Raw genomic sequence first — 24,395 nt, 5'->3', positions numbered from 1 at the left:
GGTGTAACTGAAGCACTCTCTGGGTCCAGATTACTAATGTCTGGCGAGGGGCTACCTTGTATTGTGCTTTTAGGTTTTCTTTTTGCTGCCACTTCTCCAATTGCTGGCTCTTGTTTTCTTTTGTACACAGCCGGTGGATTTCTTACCTTGCCAGATCTCATTTTAGGGGGAGATTGTAGAATTTTATGGCGTTGCTATATTGAGTTGAAGCATTTGTTGAATTGTAATGACACCTCCCATTGCCACCTAATAAGGAACTGATCAGAATGACCACCAGCTTGTCTGCTTTATTAGCCAAGCCTGGCTGCTTCCTTATTATTATTCTTCCTTTCCCCTCTTGTTGGTGTCCCAACAGTAACTCAATAAAGAATGATAAAAAATGATAATGCAACAAACCTTTGTAGAAACAGTTGTGCACAGGCACTGGCATGTGGCCACCTGGCAGCCGCTGTCAGGGGGCGCTGAAGGCACCGCCACACCCTTTCCAGGTGACTCCCTGGAATAACTCAGGTCAGGTAAGGCCATGGTCCTCAGTGTAGATCAGGCCTTTGAAGGGAAGGGACTAGCCTTATGACTCCCTCCGCTATCTTTCTCACTCCAAATAACTAATATCCACCACTGAAATTACTTTCATATTTCACCATATTAATTCACCACTAATCCTTTTGGGCTTCCTGAATAGCGTGCTTCAACACCCCATCAGGGGTAACAAGCGCTATATAAATGCAAACCTTTCTTCCTGCTCTATCCTTCTGCTATCATTCCAAATCCAAATAACTGACTAACCTATCCACCACTTAAAATGTACTTGCATGTTTCACTATACTAATTCAACACTAATCCTCTATGGGTCCCGGAGTAGCGTGCTATTCGCTGAAAAAGCGCTTTGACGCCTCGTCAGGGGTAGTAAGCGCTGTATAAATGCAATTACAATACAATACAATACAAGTCATACCCAGTCTTAGCTGGGCCGCTTCCTAGAAACAAGCTTCCCCAGCTAGCTGCACATCTAAATGCAACCCTTCCCCACCCCGGTCACTGGTCTCCAATCATTGATCATCTGTCAAATGAGGAGCATAAGAGGGAAATACAACCAGGACGCCGTTCACTCATAAATTTCAGAAAGCAAAGGCCTGGTTATAGACAAACGCATAAACGTTTTGGATATCATACTGCTTTGGCGAGGTAATGCATGCTATCTAGTCATTGCCACCCATATGTGTTATTCAGATTAATAAAATTCATCAACCACTCATGTCAAGTCGAGAGCCCATCAGCCTATAGTCTCGAAAAGGGCTAACACAAAATGTGAGGTGGGTCAGAAAGTGCCTCACATAAGCAACATCCATGGAGCTATTGGTTGGGACTCACCAGTTGGCTCACTCAGTCATCATCGGCACTTTCTGACAGAAAAGAATGCAACCTAACTCTATGAAGGTGATATCTATCCACCATTTAAGCACTGTGTGAGAAGTTGGCCTGGTATATGATGATCACTATTCTAGTGAGCACCTTGCACCAGTCCAAATGACCCTTATGGTGATTGGTTGTAAGTCAACCTTATAGACCAGCTATCCAAATGGTAGCATGGACAAAAGCAGTCTTACGCTAAACTCAAGAGGGCAGGTGAAGCCAGCTGTTTTACCATATGCAATCCTTTTAACATCAAATGAAAGGACACCACACAAGTTATATAATATAAAATATATGTATTTATTACTAGAATAATCCCCTGTACTCTCTATGAGCACAGAAGCACAAGCGTTAAACAAAGAACTTCATATAACATACAAAAGTTGCTCAAATATGGATAGGCCGGGTGGCCACTCAAACCATATACTAAAATAGTGGTATAAGAACCACGTCACGAACAATGGTAAGGCCTAGGGCCTTGAGAGTCGCTGGGGCTACACTGGACTAATGAAGGTTAGGTCGGGGGAGGCCCACAGGATACAGGTGCAGTGTCTATAGGCAACTGTTGCACCAATAGAAGTCAATGGTGCATAAAAGTTAGAAAGTTACTGTTTTAGGAGACATCCGACTGGACTAGAACTTAACCACTTAAAACTAGGACACTAGAGATGTAAACCACTACAGGAGCACCGAAGTACTCTCGTTACCTTACCCACAGGAAGCGGGTGCATAGGTGTCAAAGTGCGTCAGGTTTCGTCGTGGAGTTCTATGGAGCATGGAGGAAAAGATTCTGCAGGCGACCAGGAGAGAAGAATCCGGTTGGATCCAAGGGTGGATCGAAGATGTAGAGTACCTGAAAGCAGAGGGGACAGAGTCTAGGTCACTAGCCAGTGACCAGGATGGAACCAGGAAGGAACCAGGCGATGCCGGGTTGCAATCAGGTGATGTCGAGCAGTTTGTCTCCGCTGCCACGTGGACCAGGAAGTATCGATGACGACCAGGAGTTAAACACGGGCTGTCCCACGAAGGCTCTCGCTGTCGGCTGTGTCGGTTCTCGAATCGGAGTCAACAGGCCTGCGCAAATGCAACCCACGCAGGAATCGAAGATGGCTTCTGGATCGGACCAGCAAGGTCAGATCGGCGGCTCCTTTTCAGGGGAAGCGAGGGCCAGTCTGGAGCAACCAGACCAGCAGTGTAAATTTGAAGGATCGTCGTCACAGAGGCCACTAGCCAACGGGCAAGTGACCGGACAACACGTCGAGCAGGAAAAGTGCAAAAGGGCCCCACGCAGCACTCGAGTGTGGAGAGGTGATCTTTGGTGCAAAAGCTGTTCGGGGCTGGGGCTTCTCAATCCCCAATGCACAGCTTTGAGGGTGCCTCGGGAGCTGCACAGGAAGCACTTTGCTGGCTTTCCAAGATGGCCGGTTCCACGTCTCTCGTCACCTCCACGGGTCTCAGCTTTGCTGGGGCTGTGGATCAGGCTGTTGGATGTGTGGAAGTCCAGTTCTTGTTGGTCTCTGTTGTTCGAGCTCCGGCGGGAGCAACGACAAAGAAAACCTTTGAGCGCTGATGGTGCCTGCTTGTGCAGGGTGGTCACTCCTTGACAACAAGGGAGATTCTTCAGTCTTCTACGTCGAGTAGGATGTCGAAGGGTCCAGAGTTTTGTATCAAAGTTTCAGTCAGGATGATCTAAAGACAAAGGGCACAGCTCCTACCTTTATTCCAAATCAAGGGGCTGGATCACCTGCTAGGTCCCTCCTCTGGGTGGGGCCCAGGAAGGGGGTGGTTAGATATGCTGCAGCCCCTGGTAGGCCTTGGATGCACCTATGCCCTGGGTACCTATAGTACACTGTACAGGGGCGGATAAAGTGACCCAATACCCAATTGGAGATGTACCTAGGGTACATGGAGTTCATTTTAGAGAGAGAGCAGATAGCCTGGGCCCTGATTAGCAGGATCTCAGGCCAACTAAGTCGAAAAACCAGCTAAACACTAGGCAAAAAATCTGGGGTAACCATAGTCGGGTATCCACCTTCCTACACACTGTAATGTGAAGGAGATAAACTGAACTCCCCATAAGTTAAAATTGAGTTGTAGACATCTATCACACATATTTTTTAATTTAAATAGTGTTCACACTCAGTTAAAAAACGGTGACATGTTTAGACCATTTTAGCCTGAACGGCCAACATGTTTCATTGCCCGAAAAATTTGTGGCGATTTCATCAGGGCACAGGGACACAACTCAACCTCCAGAATGCACCAAACCTATAGCGGTTGTTAAAAAGTAAGAGAAGAGAAGATGGTCCAGAGATAAAAAGAAAGAAATTCAATAAAAAAATTAAAAATAATTGACAACGCCATATTATGACCGCACCCATGCTTGTTTCGATATTCTCATGTAGCTACCGTAGTTAGCAAGTCGTTGTCAGGTGGACTCCTACCAGCAACTCACCGGAAGTGGATCTGGAGGGTAACGGCCTGCCAATTATCAGTGCAACCAAAAGCGCACACCTGGAAATAAATATTTGCACGTTACCATAAAAAAGAGGAACATTCTTCCCTTTTACCCTCACAGGTCATAAACATCGGCTCTTTCGGCCTGGACATATCATATTTAGAAACAGCACTATACCTCCCTGCTACATTGAAGCCAGCATTGCAAGTTGCAGGCAGGCTAACTACAGTGTGCTGTGAGGGGACTGGAGGAAGGGTGAAGAGTTGGTTGAGTTTGTCAATTAAATGCTAAAAAAAAAGTGTTTAAAATGTTGATTTTAATTCTAAGCGGTTCTCCTTCATGGCTAGAATGGGTCATTAATCAAAGAAAACAATTTAACAAAAATACATGTAAAACACCATTCACTTTACGATGCATTAAAAATGTACAAATATCATGTGGCATTCACCTAAATGTATTGTTTTTTTGATAAAGAAGTAACTTTGCCAACTGAAATTACAATATGGATGCTGCTTTATCCTGCATATTATGTACATTTTTTGTACACCCTCAGATTAAATGCCCAAAAGTGTATAATTAAATTTAAAACATAAGTGAAAGTTTTTACTTTTCAGTTTTTTTTTCTTACTTTTTTATGTCCGTGTTGCTAGCAGTTTTGTTTAATTTTTCGGGGTGCTTTACCCTATTGCTGTTCGCCTGGGCGGTATGTGCGCCGTTGCAAATGTCAGCTGTATTCTAATGAGGCCAGGGCATTGTTTGCTTCTGAAGAGGCTGGCACATTCCAGGGCTCTACGAGTATTATGAGGCTCAGAGTAGGTGGCAACATTTGGTCTCTGCCTCTGGGGCAGGGACTGTCATTGTGCAAGGTCTGGATTGGCAAGTCTCTCCAGCAAATAAAATCTTAACATGTCTCAGAATTCCCTTTAGCAAACGATTATTTTTCCATTCTGTAATCCCTTATATTACCACGTGCATGGCAAGATATGATGAGGGGCTGCTTACTGTAATATTTATGCATGAGAAAACTTATGCAGGATCAAGTATGAATGGCTTCTTTTATTTAGATTCTTGGTTGTTACTCTGTTCATCATTCCAAGGGACAAAGCATGTTTTCTTTTGACTTGGCCTGACTTAAAGTCTCGAAGTGCACTTGTGAACTGGCATGTTCGTTAATGCAAATGTGGTGTCAGAGTGCTAAAATATATTCACAACAAACATTTTTGGAATTTAACGTCTAGAGTGGGCTGCCCTTTTATTTTTCACAGTAGTGGCTGCCATGGGGTGATTCAAGTTTATGTACTTTCGATGGAAATCATTACAGAGAGATCTAGATATTTTTCTGATGCAAATTATGTGGTTTTGTTCATAATTCGGAAGAAAGACCATAAATCAAGTAGAGAATGGAGAAATAAGTAGGGAGGTTTTGAATTGTAATAGAACACCAGTTGAATTCTTATTCCTTGCTCTGGTGATAATTTGTACACATTTCGCTAGAGCTGAGGTCCTGGACTGAACTCATCTTCTAACCTTGATATGTGCATATATGCTGGGGTGACTTCCCAGCTTTCTTGTTGGAAAAGACCTACTGTGATCTTGCCAAGAACTTACGGTTAGCCCACCTATTGCTTATTGCCTATTTACCTAAGACAAGAAATGTATAGTAAATAAGCTGGGTCATGCACATGGAAGAAAAACTCCAAGGCAGCGTTGTGAACAAAGCTAGAGTGCTGACTTTATACCAATAACACTGACGAATGCTATGCGAAGCTCAGTGGTGACATAACGGCCAACACGCGCTAAAGGTCGGTTCTTCGGCCAAAAATCCGTATGTCAATAAAACCAGCCCCCACGCCAAGCACAAATGCATTAACATTACCAACGCCTCTAGCTCTCAGATTGCTGAAACCTATTAGCTTTGCCAATGGTTGTTAATAACTATCATTCACCCCTAGGGAAAGCCTTAGTAGTGCACAAGGAAGGGTGATCCATATTAACCCCTTCGCTGCTGGCAGGATTCCCCTGCTGTCCTGGGGGGTGGGAGGGGGGCACGCACAGCGCCCCGGTGCTCATGACGACCTCAGCTCGTCATGAGCCACGGCGCTCCGGTGCTCATGTCGAGCTGAGCTCGTCATGACCACGCCCTTTCCAATGGAACGCTCAGCACAGCAGGGGAATCAGCCCAGCATGCGAGCGTTCCATTTAACGGACGCGGTCATGACGAGCTCAGCTCATCATGAGCACCGGAGCTCTGAGGAGGGGTTAAAACAAGCTTTGGTTTATATGAAAGTGTTTGGCTTTGTTAATGTTTCTTAGATCTCGCTGAGGCAGCGTTTGCACTGTCTCTTCGAGACATGCTGTATTCAGGATATGGGCATAAAGCTCCACTAACTTTTCATCCATCTTAATTGGCTCCTATCCCTGTCATTTTGCAAATGTTGGCTATTTATTGGTCAATAGGCTTAGTAGTCCCTCCTTAGTACCGCCTTGTGTCTTCTTGTAACCTCCCATGAGGACAGAGGCTGTTACATGTGTTTTTACGCCCGAGGCTTTAATTACAGCCTCAAGGTACTGACAGCTTATTTCGCAATATTGTGTCCAGATTCTGTCCAATGAGTAGCGACTGTTGATTTCATATTCTTAAGTCGAATATTACTTTTGTGCTCTGTGATCCTTATTTTTATTTTCCTTTCTTTTTGTCCCACATAAATTGCATCAAAGTGATTTTTTGTCCCGTCATGGGATGAGCGATATTATTACCTGTCATAACATTATTGCAATTTTTACAATTTTCAGATCTTTGCATGCCATCTTTTGATTCTTTACTGACAGATTTCCTCTTACTGGTTAATAGTTCTTTTTGATCTGTTGAATGCAAATATGATGTCGAATATTTCATAAACACATACTGTGAGTTTTGTTTCTTTCTTCACTTTGTTCTGTAATAGAGTGGCTCTGTCCATGTTTATGACACAAGAACCTGACTTGGAGAACCTCTTTGCTAAAGACATCACATTTGCATTCAACAGATCAAAGAATTTAAAATAACTATTAACCAGTAAGAGGAAATCAGTCAGTAAAGAATCGTGGAAAGGCATGCAAAGATGTGAAAATTGTTAACATTGCAATAATGTTATGACAGGTAATAATATTGCTCATCCCATGACTCAACAAAAAATCACTTTGATGCACTCGTGTACATGTGATACCAAAAATGTAATACATGGGATCAAATGCCCATGTGGAAAATGTTATGTGGGACAAACAGAAAGGAAAATAAAAGTAAGGATCACAGAGCACAAAAGTAATATTCGACTTAAAAATATGAAATCAACAGTAGCTACTCATTGGACAGAATCTGGACACAATATTGCACAATTGAGATTCACAATATTAGAAGTTATAGACCTACGGAACGCAGACCCACATAAACAAAGACTGAGGAGAGAATATTATTGGATCCAAAAATTGGGGAGCCTACACCCACAAGGAATGAATGAATGAATAGAACTGACGTGTTTTTTATGACTGTGTTGATTCATTTTGATTTTGATTTTCATAGAATGCTTTCTTGAACCTGCACACCAACAAGAATGGGTTATAGACACTCACCTAAGATGGCCACCATGTTGAGTTAATTTTTGACAGTTACACCTTAGGTTGAATATATTAGTATACAATAGTGTAAATCTAGAGGATGAGGCGTCACGATAATTTTGCCATCTTGAGGTATGGTTATTTAAAAGATCAGGGTTCAAAATCGGCTTTTCCGATTTATATCACAGACTATATTAATATACCCAGGTGAATTCACGATGATGTAATTCAGCGCACCGTGAATCTTTTATATGAAGGACACCACATAAAGCATTGGAATTCGTAACATTGGAGTATTAAGTAGGTCATCTAAAGTTCCAATCACATGATGTATACAACCAATAAGATTCCTCTCTTAGACTCTAGTGAGTTTCTCACGTGCCATTTGATTGGCCAGACTTCCGATCACGTGTTCCCATAACGAAATACATCGGGATCTTTTTTACTCATAAACAACAGATGGTAATAAAATATTTCTGTTCTTTAAGCTATTATGTTAAGCGCACCTTCTAATAATCACTAATAACAGCAGCTGCTAAATAAATCACACAGAACATCACCCGATCACATGACCCACACCACCAATCAGATTGTTTAATAAATACTCGTTATCAACAACAGGCACTCTTATCCGAAACCCCTATGCGGGAACTGTCAGGAGTATCGAGGGAGAACCGAAGGATATTACACTGAAAGTAAGTGGGTTAAACTGTCAGGGAACTTACAGCACTAAACGAGAATAGCGCATTCTTTTGTACTGGTAGCAAGAAATGTCGGCATTTAGCCCCACTGTTGTATAAACCATAGAGCTAATATATTTGTTGAACACACAGAGTAGCATTGTTTTAAGGTGCAGATAGACATAATAATAAGACTGGAATTGCATGGGAACTGTTTTGATTATTGTATATTGCTCACGACTCAAAGCGTCAGAAGAGACCAGCTCAATGTTTCATTTCTTTCTTTTCTACAGACCCTTGAGGAAGGGTCACATATAAGACCCGAAATGCATTGGGTTAATGTCATTTTCTGTTAACCGGATAACTACAGACACAACATTGAATGTGTAATATGAAAATTTAAGGAAATAATGCAGAATAAAAATTGATCTGGAGGAAGATAAAGTTTAAGTGGCTATTTTTCGAATGAAAAGACGAAACCTTTATGGTCTTTAGATAAGTCCACTCATCCTTTTGGAACAGAAATCTTCTGCGCCACATATCATTGTATGTTTAGAGGGCCGCTCGAGACAAGGAGCCATGATGGAGTAGCACTTTTTGTTTGAATGAGGATTACAATTAGAAAATTGAATGAATTACTGAGTGCACGGAAGAGTTCACATTTTGTTTCTAGGTAAAAAATATTGCCATTTATAATGCCAATAACTCCAACTTTTTAGACATACCGTGCTGGTGCCTTGCTCACTAGGGACCTGTAGGAGCAGCTTGTGGTATTGCACAGAGACATGCAATGCTGGTGCCTTGCTTACTAGGGACCTCTAAGAGCAGCTTGCGGTACTGCACCGAGACATGCAGTGCTGGTGCCTTGCTCACTAGGGACCTCATGCAGTACTGCACTGAGACATGTTAATGTTAATGTTAAATTGGTCTTCTATAGCGCACGGCTACTCCAAAGGGAAACCAGCACTATAGAAAGAGCGCCCAAACGGGCAAAAAGCCATGTCTTAAGGCCCTTCCTAAAAGCCAATAGATTAGATGTACTGCGTAGAGTCAAAGGGAGAGAGTTCCAGAGTTGCGGAGCTCGCAGCCTAAAAGAGCGGCCTCCAATGCGGCCCTTTTTTACTCGGGGAACCACAGCCAGGAACAGGGACTCCGATCTCAAAGATCGGGCCGGATGGTAAAAGGCGAGCCTCCTTTGGAGATATTGAGCTCCTGAGGCGTACAAAGCCTTGTGGGCCAGTGTCAGAGCCTTGAACACTATCCGCTTCCGGATAGGCAGCCAATGGAGCGACTGCAATAGACTAGAGACTCTGGCCCGCCTGTGGAGGCCAAAGATGGCCCGTGCGGCAGTGTTCTGGGCCACCTGTAAGCGTTGCAGGAGATACTCCGGCAGGCCAAGAAATAGTATGTTGGAGTAATCTAATCTTGAGCCGATTAAGGCCTGAACCGTAGTCCTCCTATGTTCTTCGGAGAGCAGAGGGAAGAACCTCCGGAGCATCCTGAGGATGCCAAAGCAGGTTCCCGTGAGAGCCAGAACCTGGGATCTAAGCGTCAGCCCGTTGTCAATCTTAATTCCCAGGTTCTTTGCTAGCTGGGACGAGTGCGCTGGAGGGAACATGTCGGCAGGCCAACATCAATGCCAATCTGGGTCAGATGGGCAGCCAAAGAAGAGTATCTCAGATTTATCTGAGTTGCACTTGAGGCTGTTTAGCTGGAACCATTTAAAAACAGCCCCAAGGCACTCACGGATACTCTCTCCATCAAAATCTTCTCCCTTCCGGCAAGTAAAGAGGAGCTGGGTATCATCGGCATAGGATACGATCTGGGCCCCAAAAGACTCCACCAATGTCGCCAAAGGGGTCATAAAGATGTTAAAAAGAGTCGGGCTCAACACGGAGCCCTGAGGGACTCCGACTCCCAGTGGCGGCATCTCGGCGGAGCTAGAAGAGGCCCAGACTGTTTGTCGACGGTCAGCCAAGAAGGATCTAAACCAGTTGAACACCGTCCCCTCAGACCGATCTCATAAAGTCTGGCGAGGAGACCCTCATGGGGGACGGTGTCAAAGCCGCCGACAAATCAAGCATGACTAGCATAGCTTTGCCTCCTGTATCCAGCGACTCTTTAATGGCTTCAGACACCTCCAACAGCGCCGTCTCGGTGCTTAAAATGGGGCGGAAGCCAGATTGGGAGGAGTGTAACAGATCGTGAGACTCCAGAAAATTGGAGAGTACATCTTTCTCCAAGATCTTAGCCAATGCAGGGAGGAGCGAGATGGGCCTGTAATTGGCGGGAGCCTCCGGGGCAAGGCTCGGCTTCTTAAGGAGGGGGATGACCATTGCCTGCTTCCACGCCTGCGGGACCACCCCCCGGCTCAAGGAGAGATTCAAGAGCGGATTTGCGAGAGGATTTACAATAGCCGCCATTTTCGCCAAAAATTTGGCCGGGCATGGATCAAGAGGTGACCCAGATTTAAGATTAGCCATAAGTGCCAATGATGAAGGTGCCGAAAGTGGCGGAGAAGTTGCCAAGACTGGACCTGGGGGAGTTGGAAGAGCTAGCCCATCCGCAAGGCTGGGATGAACATCAACCAGCCTTGTAGGAAAGGAGTCCTGAACCAACTTTATCTTAGTGGTGAAGAAGTTGGTGAGGGTGGAAACCCATGACTCAGACGGGGCGGCCTGAGTCGCATTAGATCGCGGGGTCGTGAATTCTCTAACTATCGAGAAAATCTCCTTACAGGAGTTGGCTGCGGCCTCAATTCTCCTGGCAAAATATCCTTTTTTCTCCTGGAGAATTTCCCGGTGATAGGCTTTAACCATTGACCTGTAGGCAAGCCTCGCCTCAGCATCATACTGAGACCGCCAAGCCCTTTCGGCCACTTTACACTGCCTTCGAGAGTGCGCCAGCGCTTCGGTGAACCAAGGGGCAGAGACCCGTTTAGATGTTTGTCGGGGGGGAATCACAGGTGCAAGATCGTTCAGCCTGTCCGTTAGCCACATCTGCAGAGATTCTAGGTCTTTGTCCAAATCACCCATGAAAGGGAGAGGATGGTCCAGAGAAGCCTGGGCCACCATCTCCGGAGTCACCCGATGATACGCCCTGGATGCTGGTCCCTGAAGTCTCATAACAGTGCTTGATGGTTTCTTAATGCACGGTATGTAGAAATAGGCCAGCCGATGATCTGCCCAAAGCACCGGCAACAATGCCGTCACCTCAATAGGGGACGTAGAAAAGACCTGATCCAGAGTGTGGCCCTTGTCATGGGTCGGTCCAGAGAAATAGGGAGTCAGGCCTAAGGGTGCTGTAATGTCGAGCAATTTAGTTGTGTCAGGGTCAGAACTCTCATCCATGTGAAAATTAAAATCTCCGGCTAGTACGCAGTGCTCCGCTCTTAGGGTCAGCGTCGAAATTATCGACTGAAGCTCATCAAAGAAGGACCCTGCCGGGCCCGGGGGCCTATAAACTAGGAGCCCTTTAAGAGATTGTTGGGGTGTCAGTGATATGGAGAAGGCAAGGGATTCCGAACCCCTGATGGCCTCCATAGGGATGATAGAACATGCAAAGGCTTTGTTCACCACGAGTGCCACGCCCCCACCTCTCCCTACCAATCTGTCTTGCCTAAAAATGTTGTATTCAGGGGGATAGCTGTAGCAATATCGGGGTTTGATGACTCACCTAACCAGGTCTCTGTCAACATCAGGCATACCGGTTTTTCGGTGACAAGGAGATCAAAGATTTCCTGGGCATGTCTGCAAGCAGATCTGGTATTTAGAAGTAGGCAGAGATGCTTCACACTAACCACCTCCCTAGTTGATGTAGAGGGTGGGACACTGACCAGAGACCAACCACAGCCCGGACATTTCCTCTTGCCCCTATATCGACCAGGGAAAACTACATGACGGGCGCAAAAGGCCTTTTGGAGTGGCAATGCAATGCTGGTTCCTGGCTCACCATGCAAGCATTTGCAATACACTAGGTCTCGTATTAATGAAAGTATGAGCTATTGACGTTGCATTATTATTTGCAACGCCAATACCTCAAACTATCAGTAATGCGAGACCTATTGCATTGCAAATGCTTGTTTATCCATGTTGTACAGCAGTGCTGCTGCTGTGCAGCATGTCTGAAAAGTAACATTTTTAAAAAGTGCTTTGATTAGGTTGACGCATTAGTCAACTTTTTTTGTTTACTTACAGCAATGCTGCACAGCAGCTTTGCTACTGTACAATGTGACAACACATTGACAAAGCCAATAGCTCTCTCGTAGATGGAACGTATTGACTGGGGCATTGTTTTTTTAAATGACAAATAAGATAGAAGTTTAAAACTAAAAAGTACTGACTCCGCTTTCAGAAATCCACTTCGCGCTTCAATTTATTATAATAAATCAATGCTGTACAATTCTCCAATATTATTTTGACAGCTTCAGTATTGCAATTACATTTATATAGCACTTACTAGCCCTGATGAGACATTGAGAAGGAATGCAAGAACGAATTCCCTCTGCTCCCACTACTTTGCCCATTAGATTAATGAATAAATGTACCCACAAAGTCTCATCAATTAACTTGTTCTTTATAGATCGCTGGAATGGCTAAAGTGTGGTATAACGCGCTATAAAAAATAAGTATGATCACTAACGCAGTGACATAAATCTACCGGAGCATGTTACCCCTTTAAAACACATTTGTTGGAGTTATTTATTCAAATCCCACCTACCTGCACACAGTCTTTAATCCCAACCTTTCTTTGACCGCTCCCCTCAGGAACTGCTGTTATTTCTTAAGCACACATGGGCATTTCCTGGCCCAGGAGGACATGCGAGTCTCCTGCTTTTCAAAGATAATTTAGTGGCAATTTGTCTTCTCAACAAAGGACAGAGGCGTACTACTCAGCTGCAGCTTTCCATTTTCTTCATGAAACAGTGGCACAAAAATAGTAGGTGCATGGTAAAATATTCCCTTGCTAAGCCTCTGCTTTGATAGAAATGTAACACAGGGGCGGATTGGCAATGCGGGCATTCGGGCATGGGCCGAAGGGCCGGTGTCTCCGTGCCCTCTGTGGGCCGGTTTTTTTTCTCCCCTTTCCCAGCCTCACAGTGAAGCTGCATTCATTTCTCTGTCTCCGGTGCTCTCTGTAGACTAGGAAAGGGGAGAGAAAAAAAACGGCCCCCAGAGGGCACCGAGACAGAGACAGAGACAGAGAAATAAATGCAGCTTCACTGTGCGGCCGTACAGCGATTATCCGCGGTGGCCTCTCTTCGCCCCCTGCCCTGCAAAGCAATCACGCTGAGGGTGGCTGGGGAGGGGGTGATTGTTCGCAAAAATCGGCCTCCCTGGGGGCCAGGTGTTGCTCAGGCCTTTGAGCCATTTTCACCTCGGCCCCCCCTGGGGCCCACGCAGCACATAAACAGTGTTAGTTTTAACACCTCGCCCACAGCCCTTCACATTCAGGGCATAGTGGGCGAGGAAGAATGGGTCTCGCTGTGGGGGCCAGGTGATCTTTGCAACTTGCACCATCTTCACCTCAGCCTCCCCCTGGCTACTATGGATGACCCAGCAGCTGTGTTTTTTGCTCCCCTGCCAGGACATTGCCCTGAGGCCTGGAGGGCTTGGGAGGGCTGATTAATTTACTAATTACAGGGGCATCATTGCTGTTCATGTGCTCCTGAGCTTAAGGTTTGGGGAGGGCTGAGGAGGTGAGTAATAGCAGAGGCTTCGCCTCTTATTAGGTGCTCCTTCGCTGGAGGGCTCAAATAATTTTGTGACAGAAAGGGACCTTGCTGTTTTTTTAGTTGCTCAGCATGTAGGCCATTGCCACCTTGCCCCTGTGTCCTGTGCAAGAAAATTATCCTCTCACTTTCATTCCTTGTCTGTGCCAAACATCCTAAGGATTTTGGGGGCCCTGGGCCAAACATATTTTTGGGCCCCTGTTCGGAACAGATTTGAATTTATAATCCAAATTCTGCTCTTTGATGCCCTCTTTCAGCTGGTCACTGGTCAGAGCACTACCGTACTTGTCCAAATCCTTAATGTATTTACATCTAATATTCAAGGACATTGACGTGTGTTTTCAATATTACAACACAGTAGCAGCTCACTAAAATTAATGAAAATAATCTCAGTGACATCCTCCCATTTCTCATATGTGATGGCCTGTTTGATCTCAAAGACATTTTTTTATCGATGTTGCATGAAACAAACACATTTTTCTGCAAAATCTCTGTGATAGGTTCTTACTCATCGCCCATATTAAAAATACATTTGAAAAAATTGTATTTAAAACAATCTGTTTAAGGAGTATGCATGGTCATTAGGGCAAGATTCTCTGCAGAACAGAGCTGGCTCTATCAGGGGGCTCCCTGAAAGGCTGGGTCCCTGGGCCAGAGCCCACATTGCCCATGCCTTAAAACGTCTCTGGTCTGTGCATAGGCATATGTGGCCTGACACCAGAGTTGCAGAGATCGGGATTCAAGTTTGAGTCCCAGCGTCTGCTCAACAACCTGTGATTCTGGGCAGATCACTTCATCGCCTAGGCCCTTAAATAAAAAATTGGATCATGTTTACTGTAATTGATACTCATAAATAGAACTGTGTTTTTTGTATATGGAGATCACCTGCTGGTTGTGAAATACATTTATGACTAGATTGTACAGATACATTTTCCAGCATTCTTTACACCCCAGACTGCCTTTTCCTCGTTTGTGAATTCTTACTTTTGTTATTACATGTTCTATTCCCAGAGATTCCAGTCTTACCCTTTCTCCTTGACTTTGTGCTAGATTTCTGATTTATGTGATGATTAGAGTCTAGGACATAGCTCGTTGGGAAAGAGTATCTAACGTCATTGTGCAGGGCGTTAAAACTGCAAGTAAGTATTCAGTTATCAGAACTGCAGTGCTAGTCTTTACCAATGTTACTTGCTCTGTGAGCTTTAAAAGGCTTAATTTACTAAATATTTCTCTACAAATTAGACCTCCAAGAGTAGCCAAATGGTGTTCCATGCAAGGGCACGCCCCTTGAATTTGGGCCACGCCCCTTAATTGTGGGCCACTTTTTTCGTCAGTGCCCGGGCCAAATTGTGATCCCAATCCGACCCTGAAATGATGGATCGTAATGTGCACGTGTTCTATGTGAGTTTTACACGGAGCGCGTGAACACAGACACAGAAGCTGGCTGGCGATTGCCTAAGATGAAACAAAAGTAACGTAATGTTGGAAGAGACAAATTAACCACTAATTGTAAGGGTATAAGGCTTGACAAGACACAAGGAAAAGTAAACCTTCAACCTAAAAAGAAAAACATAAAAGGCTGTAGATACCGAGTATTATTCAGCTTTGTGTGGAACTGAAAACATTTGGAGCTTTCAGGAAAGCATTCTACAGGATGCCACAGAGGGCAGAGGAGGAAATTAGATTAAAGTTAGAAAATAACAAGCATTTGAAATGCAGTAGGTCTCACCATTGCGAGATTTTGAGCTATTGGCAGTGTAAATAACAATGGCTTTTATTTATGTGTTTAAAAAACCTGCAATTATAAAAGGCATTGTCATTTTACAATACCAATAGGTCAAAGTTTCTAAAATGCGAGACCTATTGCATTGCAAACGCTTGTTGTTTACAAGTGCCCCATGATGTGCTTGCAAGTTAATAGAGGCCACGCCCTTTTCTTTAAACAAGCTGTGTCTAAAGAAAGGCCTACAGCCGCTGTTAAGTGAAAGCGCGGTATGGGGCGCTTCTGCCAAAAAAAGCATTTGTTTATCAAATTGACAAAGGTTTTTTTTGTGAAAGCGTCCAGTGAAAGAGCGCATGGCGTGCTGATTGTTGCAGGAAGTTATAGACAAAGGGATCCCAGACTGGGAAGAGGGGAAAAGATTTAAGAGAAAATCATGTGAATAATCAAAAGGATAATCGAAAAGACAGTACGGTGTTTTTATTCACAAGGTACCAAACAACCATAAACTAGGTTATACATTACAATTTTCAATATTTTCTTGTTGCATTATGTGCCCACATGCACAACGTGAGGGGAAAGGGGGTGAAAGTGCTGTGAGGGGATTTCGGTGAAAGGTGAAAAAAGTGTTCTTATTCATAATAAACAATTAAAAACAATTCTTTAAGTTTGTTAAAACATTATTTAAAGTGGTTCCCCGCCACGGGGCCACATATAACAGCTAAAGTCCAACAATTTCCAAACCCAGGCTTCTATTGTAGCTGTGTCAATCTTGCTTGGGGGTAGAAGCTGGTACAGGTAGGATAAGTAGTCTACGTTTCGACCCTATGGTGGGTAGGGAAAGTTACCCTTACATAGTGGGTCTTCCTCAGGACAGAAGGTTGGAGTGGGCAGACTTCCTGGGGGGAAAATTTAAAAACAGAATTATACTTGGGGTCTAATGGAGAGATCCCTACATAGCCCTGCGCGGGCAGACCACCCGCTCGGGTAGAAGTTGGCCAAATTACACACACAGAAGAGAGTGCTAACTACCATGGGGCCTGATGTATGTGTCAACAATCGTAGAAAAAACTACCAAATTTAACTAATATCTAAAAATCATCATTGTTACGTGGGTATTTAAGCCCCAAAGCAAAAATATGCAATAAATACAAAGCAGCATGAGGCGCGATGCAGGTTTAAAAAATGGTAGGAATCCTACCAAAATTAACTGATATCTAAAAAATCATCATTGTTAATGCCAAAGCAAAGATTCCACAGTGTCTTACCTCCAGGACCCCATTATCGCGTTTTCCATGGAACCTCGTGAAAACTTGCTATTTCAATCGTCTAAAAATCAAGAACAAGGGGGGCGCGTGTTACAAACGTTCACCGTTCGACATCAAGGGGCTTAGCCTGCTTGGAGTTCTGTATACTTAAAAAAGGGGGTTACCTGTACTCTAGGTCGGTGTCTCGCCTCAAGGTGTAGTTGGGTAGGTGGTGAAACTATCAGTGCTGTAATGAGAAAAACGAGCGTCAAAATAGACCTCTGGATTTTTTCATTAACTGCCCAGTTGTTGCATATGACTAGCCAGTGAAACAGTAACTCGATGGCACTTACCTAAGGACGACTAATAGTCTGAGCAAAAGGGGGACTCTGCAGATAGCTCAGAGTTCCTCCAGACAGCAAATATTCCTGTGCAGAAACCTACGCGTCTGGCCAGTAACTAGGAAGTGTAGTTAGGGGGCGTGTCCTTCGCGGGGGAAACGACACCGTCAAAAGACTCCGGGTCGCTCAGGAAGAAAGGTGCTCTCTCACAGTTCTCAAGCCCAAAGGATATGCGTCAATAATTCTCAAATTGTATATCGAAAGAGTTATTGAAAAATATAGTGAAAACTTTTTGGTTTGGGTCATCATTGTTATTGTGGAAAAAATTATTATGATAAATGGCAGCGCACTCGCCTCACACGGCAGTGAAGGCTGCTCCAATCATAAGGTACATATACTCCGTTGTCACTTGCATAGGGTCATATTTATATAGTGCACCTACCATCGCAGGGTGGTGAAGACTATGAACCATAAAATGTGATATAGACTGGATCACTGTACACTTGCTAAGCCACAGTTGCATTTGATGTTATTGGTGGAGCTTCCAAAAATGCACATACCACGTGGTCACGGATGCTTCTAGCTTTTTCTAAAGAATGCATCGGTAGAGTACTGCTACCTAGGTCTTCTGATACCAGCGTCCAATGCTTATTGATGATTTTTTTGATGGCATTGCTTTTGGTGGAAAAAGTGGTCACACATATCATACGCTGTTCTTAATTATTTGATCGTTCAGCAGGTTCTAGGAGTGTTTCTCGATGGTTGAACCATGCTAGTTTCCTTGCCTTCTTGGTCAATCGCCTTGGGTAACCTCGTTCCAGTAAACGTTCCATCAATTTAGCAGACTCCTTCATGTAGTGCTCCTTCTTACTGAAATTTCTCCGGATCCTCAAGAACTGTCCAAAGGGCAAGTTGTCACGAAGGCCTCGGGGGTGGTGACTGGAGTATTGTAGCAATGAATTGCGTTCTGCCGGTTTCCTGAATAGAGTGGTATACAGTATATCATTTTCAGCTACTATAGTCAAGTCCAGGAAATCAATCTTCTTTTTGTCTGATTGTATGGTAAACTGGATATCACGTGATCTCAAATTCTGCCATGAATGAAAAGCCATAATCTCGTTTTTAGTTCCTGTCCATATTAGAAGGATGTCGTAAATATATCGCATCCATTGTTGCTGGAAAGCATGTAGTGCCTGCAGTAGGAGAAAAACATTAAAGAAAATAGTGATTACAGACTAAATAAGACGTACTGTGTAACCGAAGTAAAAGAGCCAGTCCTTATGTGATGTTACAAATGAAGAAAAAGCGGTACGAAGGAGGGACTAACAAACCTTTTAACGAATCAGAAGCCAGCATTTACGAAGGACAATTACAAATATGGTCGGACAGTGGGTGGGACTACAAGTCCATACTCCAATACAGCATGCCTCGCAGAGCAGCGAATGTGCTGCCCAGGTTCGACCTAAAAATTAACACCACTGACTTGTATATGCTAAAAGCCTCATAACTGAAAGGAAAATATCCAACAGTTTTAAATACCTACTGTGCTGCTCACAAACTGTTCTGCTGATAGAAAGGAAAGTAGCAGAGGAAGAATGGCATTAGCAAGAAAAATGTTTATTGTGCATACAAGTCAACGAACAGCGATCTCTAAGAGAGTTGAAGCGAAATGGGGAAAGCAACAAAGTGGGGAGTGGGCAAGCAGCAAAGGGAAGGGATGACTGAAAGCAGCAAAGGAGCAACTGATTGCGGGAGGGGGCAAGTGAAAGCATTCACTGGGCAAGCATGAAGTAAAGGGGTGGGTGAAAGCTGTAAGGGGCAAGTGATAGAAGAAGAGGAGCGGCTGAAAGCAGTCATGGGGCAAGCGACGAAGGGAAGGATTGGGTAAAAACCTGTAAAGGGCAAGACAAGGAGGGAGGGTGTGGATAAAGGTAGTATTGGGCAAGCGACGAAGGGAGGAGGCAAGTAAAAGTAGTCATTAGGCAAGGGAGGGGGTGGCAGTAGCAAGGGGCAAGCAACGGAGGGAGGTGGCAAGTGAAAGCAGCCATGGGGCAGACAATGAAGGAAGGGGAGCAGTTGGAAGTAGCAAGGGACAAAGGGAGGGTAGGGCGGGAAAGCAGCAAGGAAAAGCGACGGAGGGTGTGGGGCGGGTGAAAACAAGGGGCAAACAACAGAGGGAGGGGGTAGGTGAAAGCAGCAAGGGGCAAGCGAGAGAGGGGGCAGGTGAAAGCAGCAAGAGGAAGCCATAAAAGCAATCAGTGATGACAAGGAAGTGATGAGAGGAAAATAAAAGTACCTCACTGCAGATGCTAGAACAGAAAGGACACCAATAAAGACTACTTAATCAGTGCTTGGTCCATACTTCATCGAAAGGACGACTATTCATCAAGAAGAAGTGATGTTTGCATATACTGACTAATGAGGAGCAAGGAACTAAGAGTGATGAAGAGGCCAACCAATGGTAAGAAATGGATAGGGTAAAAGCCCCTTTTTTAGATTTTTTTATTTTGAAGGAACAATAGCTCGTCGCCATGCGAGAGCGCATGTATGCTGCCTGTAGTCGAGACCTAAAAAGGGCATGTTCCTTTTGTGTTTGACATATCCTGACAAAACTAGAAATGGTCATTTTCACAGTAGCAATGCTGGTAGTACAATTTGCTAACATTAAATAACACTAGCCCACGCAAAAAGTGCTAACTTCATTTGGGACCACCAAACTTAGTACTTAAATATATCAATTTAATTGTTACATTAAACTGACTCGTTACTAAAGTCTGATTTAAAGTAACTTTTAATGTTAAGTTGACTTTAATAAGTTGCCACTTTCTTGACCCAAAGTACTGGTAGCTTTTGCAGATTAGCGAAAGCAGTTGTCACCTAGAACAGCCTTCTGCCCGCTTGACAGGAGGTGTGAAGCACTCCCAGGAAAGGGAACAAAGGGTCTGATTGAGGGAGGAGGCGTGACGTTCTCCTGACAGGCTGGGCCAAGGGCAGTGGCCACAGACGGCCCAGCTTCAAAGGTGCTACTGCCTCTGAGAGGCCGATGTAAATCACGCCTCGGGGGTGTTCTCATAGCTCTAACCCAGGGAAGACATTTTGGATATGTACAGAGAGATGCACTGTGGGGTATTTTAGTGCCAACCCCCCAAGCAATTATGTAGGAGGGGGTAGGGCTGTCCTAAATGAATTTTAGCCGATTGGCTAGGGTGATCCTGGACTCCTAAGGTGTAGTGAGTTCCTGTCCTAGACCCCACAAGGTGCCTTCCAGGTCTTGGACCCTTGGCTGGTGCTAGAGTGTACTCTTTTCCCAATCTACTGTAGTGTGTGAGCCTGAAGCAAAGGATAACTGTTATTGTGCACTGAGTCTGAGGCTCATAGCCTATCATTACCTGTCAGTTCATCAGTAGCTTTGAACATACTGAGAACCAAGGCTTTCACTAGACTTTTAGACTTTACCTGTCTGTCGACGTCGAAGCCAGTACTGACCTCAAGCTGCAGAGGACACCGCCAACCTGACCACCTGTCAGGGACTGTCTGGGACACAGTCAGGGACTTGGGCAAAGACTGGTGACTGGGTAAAAAATGAAGCAGAAAAGGGAGTACAGCGCTGCCAAGGATCACCCAGGAAGTCAGAGGAGAAAGGGAATCCAAAGGGGAAGCCTGCATGAAGGAACAAGATAGCTTAGACTTAGAAAGGACAGGCACTCATGAGGCGGTTCAGCATTCGGAATCTCTACACTGAGGACGGATGTGCAATACACTTATATAAAACAACATTAACAATAAAGTGAATGTTGGGTTAAACACTCAGGAGCTCCACAAGGTAAGACTGAAGCTGAGTAAGTTCCTCACCCACAATGTTGCAGATACTGACTTCAAAACCCACATATAGGATATGCATGCAAAGACAGCACTCCTGCCAAGTATCACGTAACAAGCGTTAGACTAACGCATTTCAGTGTGGTGGTCCGCATCAGCGCACTGAAATACATTGTCACGCATAATTAGGCATAGTTCCTCGGCTGTCAAGCCGATAGCGCTCCTGAGCTATACGGACGAAAGTAAGTATGTTGGAGTGGCTTCCATGCGCTATGGCGTACGCGCTGCTCATGGCACTGGGCTTGGCGGGGGATGGGGTCTGAGGTAGAAGCTGCTAACTCTGGCTGCTAGATCTACAATTATATGTAAATAAAACTTTGAAATGCCCCTAAGGGTCACGGCGCTGCATTACAATCTGACTTACGTCATAGGTGCCGCACGACGTTACGTCCTGTTACCGGCTCCAGCTGCAGTTAAGTTTGTGAGAGGCTGCTCTTGGCTGATGTAAATCATCCAAGCACTGCTAGGTCCACCGCATGGTGGTAAATTAAAATCTGTCCCGATCCTACGACCGCCGGACCCAACCCTACGGACCCCGGCGAATTTGAAGCCCACTGTGCAACAGTGGCGCCTGCCGTGGGAGGCGCACCATACACGTTTGATTAATGTTGAAGGAATGATCGAGGTACAACTGCCAGGAGTCTGAGGAGACAAGCGTGCGGCTGGGCCGTAAATTGAATTGCCGTGGCAAGCCTAGCAAGCAGGCCCGGACTGGCCGTTGAGGGCACCGGGCAATCCCCCGGTGGGCCGCATGGTTGGGGGCCGGTTTTGGGCCCCTGGGGACCGTTTTTGTTACAGGGCCGTTATGCTGCAAAAACGGCCCTGTAACAAAAACGGCCGAAAACCGGCCCTGTCACAGAACGCGGTCGCACCTCTTCCCCCTCCCCTCTCCTCCGGAGGGGGGGCCGGCCGAGCACTTTGCCAGGGCCGGTTCTGGTCCCCAGTCCGGCCCTGCTAACAAGTAAGTGACAGTGTCACTGCGAGACTCTGTGCCAGTCAAGTGTTAGCTTTTTAACTGCAGCGCGATCAGCTGCCTGCGGGTCGGTGCCTGGACTGGAGTCTTATTTTCTGTTTTACATGAATCATGTAAAACAGGAAATTAGACTCCAGTCCGGGAGGTTCTGTGACCATTCACATAGGTCCGTCTTTTTGGAATGTTTTCACGTTAATGTTTCGCAGCTACACTCAAGCATTCAGGCCTATACAAATAAAAAGAGAACTTGTTATTTAACTTTCTCTGTTCTCAACTTGTCTGTAAACAACAAAACAATTAAAGTTTATAAGTGAATCAGAATAGAAAGAAAATTACAAGTTTCCAGGATGAAATGAATCAGAATAGAAAGAAAATTACAAGTTTCCAGGATGAAAAGCAAGGTACATGCAACTGATTATACGCCAAAACATATTTAGAATCGAAATTTGCCTAGCTTACGTAACGGTAAGTTTCAATTCTATTAAGGACACGGAGGCGAGGATTATGCTATATCTTCCTTCGCTTTATTAACATAAAGACTCCACAGCAGCTTAGGAAAAGATATAATAAGAACAAAAATGCTTTAAACATAAAGCATTGACGTAATGTTCAACAAATCAAACAACAACTCCCAAGAGTCTCTTTGCCTAACAATAGTCCATAGTCCTTCCACTCTGTCCATCATCACTATATAACCGGACTTCTCATCATCTTCCTCCTCTTTCTTCGCGCAGATCACGCTTGAGCCTCATTGGTCCTGTTTAGCACCGTCGTTGACTGTCGAAAAAGGAACAGCATCAGCGAGGTGGTCCAGGAATGCGACAACAAGGCGAGGAGCATTCAGTGATTAATACAGTACCGACAATGTAAAGGAAAACGCTTTACTTACTGCCATACGGGTGGGTAGAGACACCACTGTAGCCTGGGTGGGTTAATCCTCGCCTCCGTGTCCTTAATAGAATTGAAACTTACCGTTACGTAAGCTAGGCAAATTTCGATTCTATGTCAGGACCGGAGGCTTCAGATTATGCTAGTTTAAAGCTTACTTACCACCAACTGGGCCAAATCCACCACCGGCTTAAAATAAAACCTCTTGAAGGTGGAATCCGAGGACCAATCAGCCGCTCGCATTAGGTCCTCCAGACGAGCACCCACCGAGAATGCCTTAGAGGCCATGGCCCCCCTGGCGGAGTGTGCTCCAAAGAGAGAAGTATTGATGCCCGCTTCTTGCATGACCCACTGCACCCACCGAGCAATAGTGGGGGAGGAGACAGCTTTGTGTGGCTTCCGCAGGGCAATCAACAACTGACGCTCGCCCGGAGGGCGCAGATCCAAGGTCAGGTCCTCATATGCTTTGAGGCATTGCACGACACACAACTTAGGAGTGTCAAGAAAAGCTGGATATGAAATAGAACGCGACGACGTTTTCGTGCGTCGGCCTACTGTAAAAGTAACCCCATCCGGGGAAAAGATGCGTGCAGAGACATCCAGCGCGCGCACGTCAGAGACGCGCCTACAAGAAACCAGACATAACAACATGGCTAACTTCGCCGACAGCTCTTTAAGAGACAGATAGGAATTGGCCGGCCACGACAGGAACAAATTCAGAACCAAATTGACGTCCCAAAGGACGGAGTACCTGGGTTCCGGAGGCAGCGCGAGGCGGATAGCTCGCAGAAGCCGGCACACAAAAGGATGTTCCCCTACTGGATGGCCATCGATGTTGTCATGGCCAGCCGAAATCGCCGATCGAATAGCATTGATCGTCCTATACGCTAGGCCCCTGTCGGCCAAATGTGCCAGGAAATTCAGCACGGGAACGAGGCCTGCGACCAAAGGATCCAGATCCCTTCGTAAACACCAACGCATCCACTTAAGCCAAGCGGATCTGTAACGCTTCGTCGTACTATCGGCCCATGCTTTGGAGAGCAAGTGCTCAGCCGACCCCGAAAGGCCCGGGAGCGACCAGCGTCTCCTGAGAGCCTCCACGCCACGAGGCGGAGAGAGTTCTGCATGACGAGGGGATGCGGTTCCTGATCCGGATCTGTCAGGAGCAGAGGAAACAGGGGGAGTAGGATTGGAAAATCCCAAGAAAGTTCCAGAAGAACCGGAAACCACACTTGAGACCTCCAGAGTGGTGTAACCAACACCAGCTCCGCTCCCTGGCGGCGTATTTGGGCCGCCGCTCGCATTATCATGGAGAACGGGGGAAACACGAACGGTTGTTCCCGACTCCAATCCTGCAAAAACGCGTCCGTAGCCTCCGCTAGAGGGTCTGGCCTCCAGCTGAAAAAACGCGGCAGCTGGTGGTCGAGACGGGACGCAAAGAGGTCCACCGAGAAGGGACCCCAGAGGGTGT

At 45.4% G+C, this 24,395-nt stretch overlaps 1 protein-coding gene and 1 long non-coding RNA gene across 2 annotated transcripts in view; one reads left to right on the top strand and one right to left on the bottom strand.

Annotated features, from left to right (window-relative positions):
• LOC147697819 (uncharacterized) overlaps nt 1-20,846 on the bottom strand; it is an 86,831-nt gene extending 65,985 nt beyond the window's left edge. Inside the window, exons 1-4 of the long non-coding RNA XR_015299306.1 lie at nt 20,671-20,846; nt 17,197-18,377; nt 17,029-17,090; nt 16,865-16,925 (exon numbers count right to left, since the gene is read on the bottom strand). This is a non-coding gene — a long non-coding RNA (uncharacterized LOC147697819). The remainder of the gene's footprint in view (nt 1-16,864; nt 16,926-17,028; nt 17,091-17,196; nt 18,378-20,670) is intronic.
• The window catches only part of APOO (apolipoprotein O), a 998,307-nt gene that overhangs the window by 501,986 nt on the left and 471,926 nt on the right, over nt 1-24,395 (top strand). The gene's annotated exons all lie outside the window — the stretch shown is intronic.

The sequence above is a fragment of the Lissotriton vulgaris genome, chromosome 8, assembly GCF_964263255.1.
Source record: "Lissotriton vulgaris chromosome 8, aLisVul1.2, whole genome shotgun sequence".
Taxonomy (NCBI): Eukaryota; Metazoa; Chordata; class Amphibia; order Caudata; family Salamandridae; genus Lissotriton; species Lissotriton vulgaris.
The sequence above is the reverse complement of the archived record's forward strand: the minus strand, read 5'-3'. Positions and strand labels throughout refer to the sequence as shown.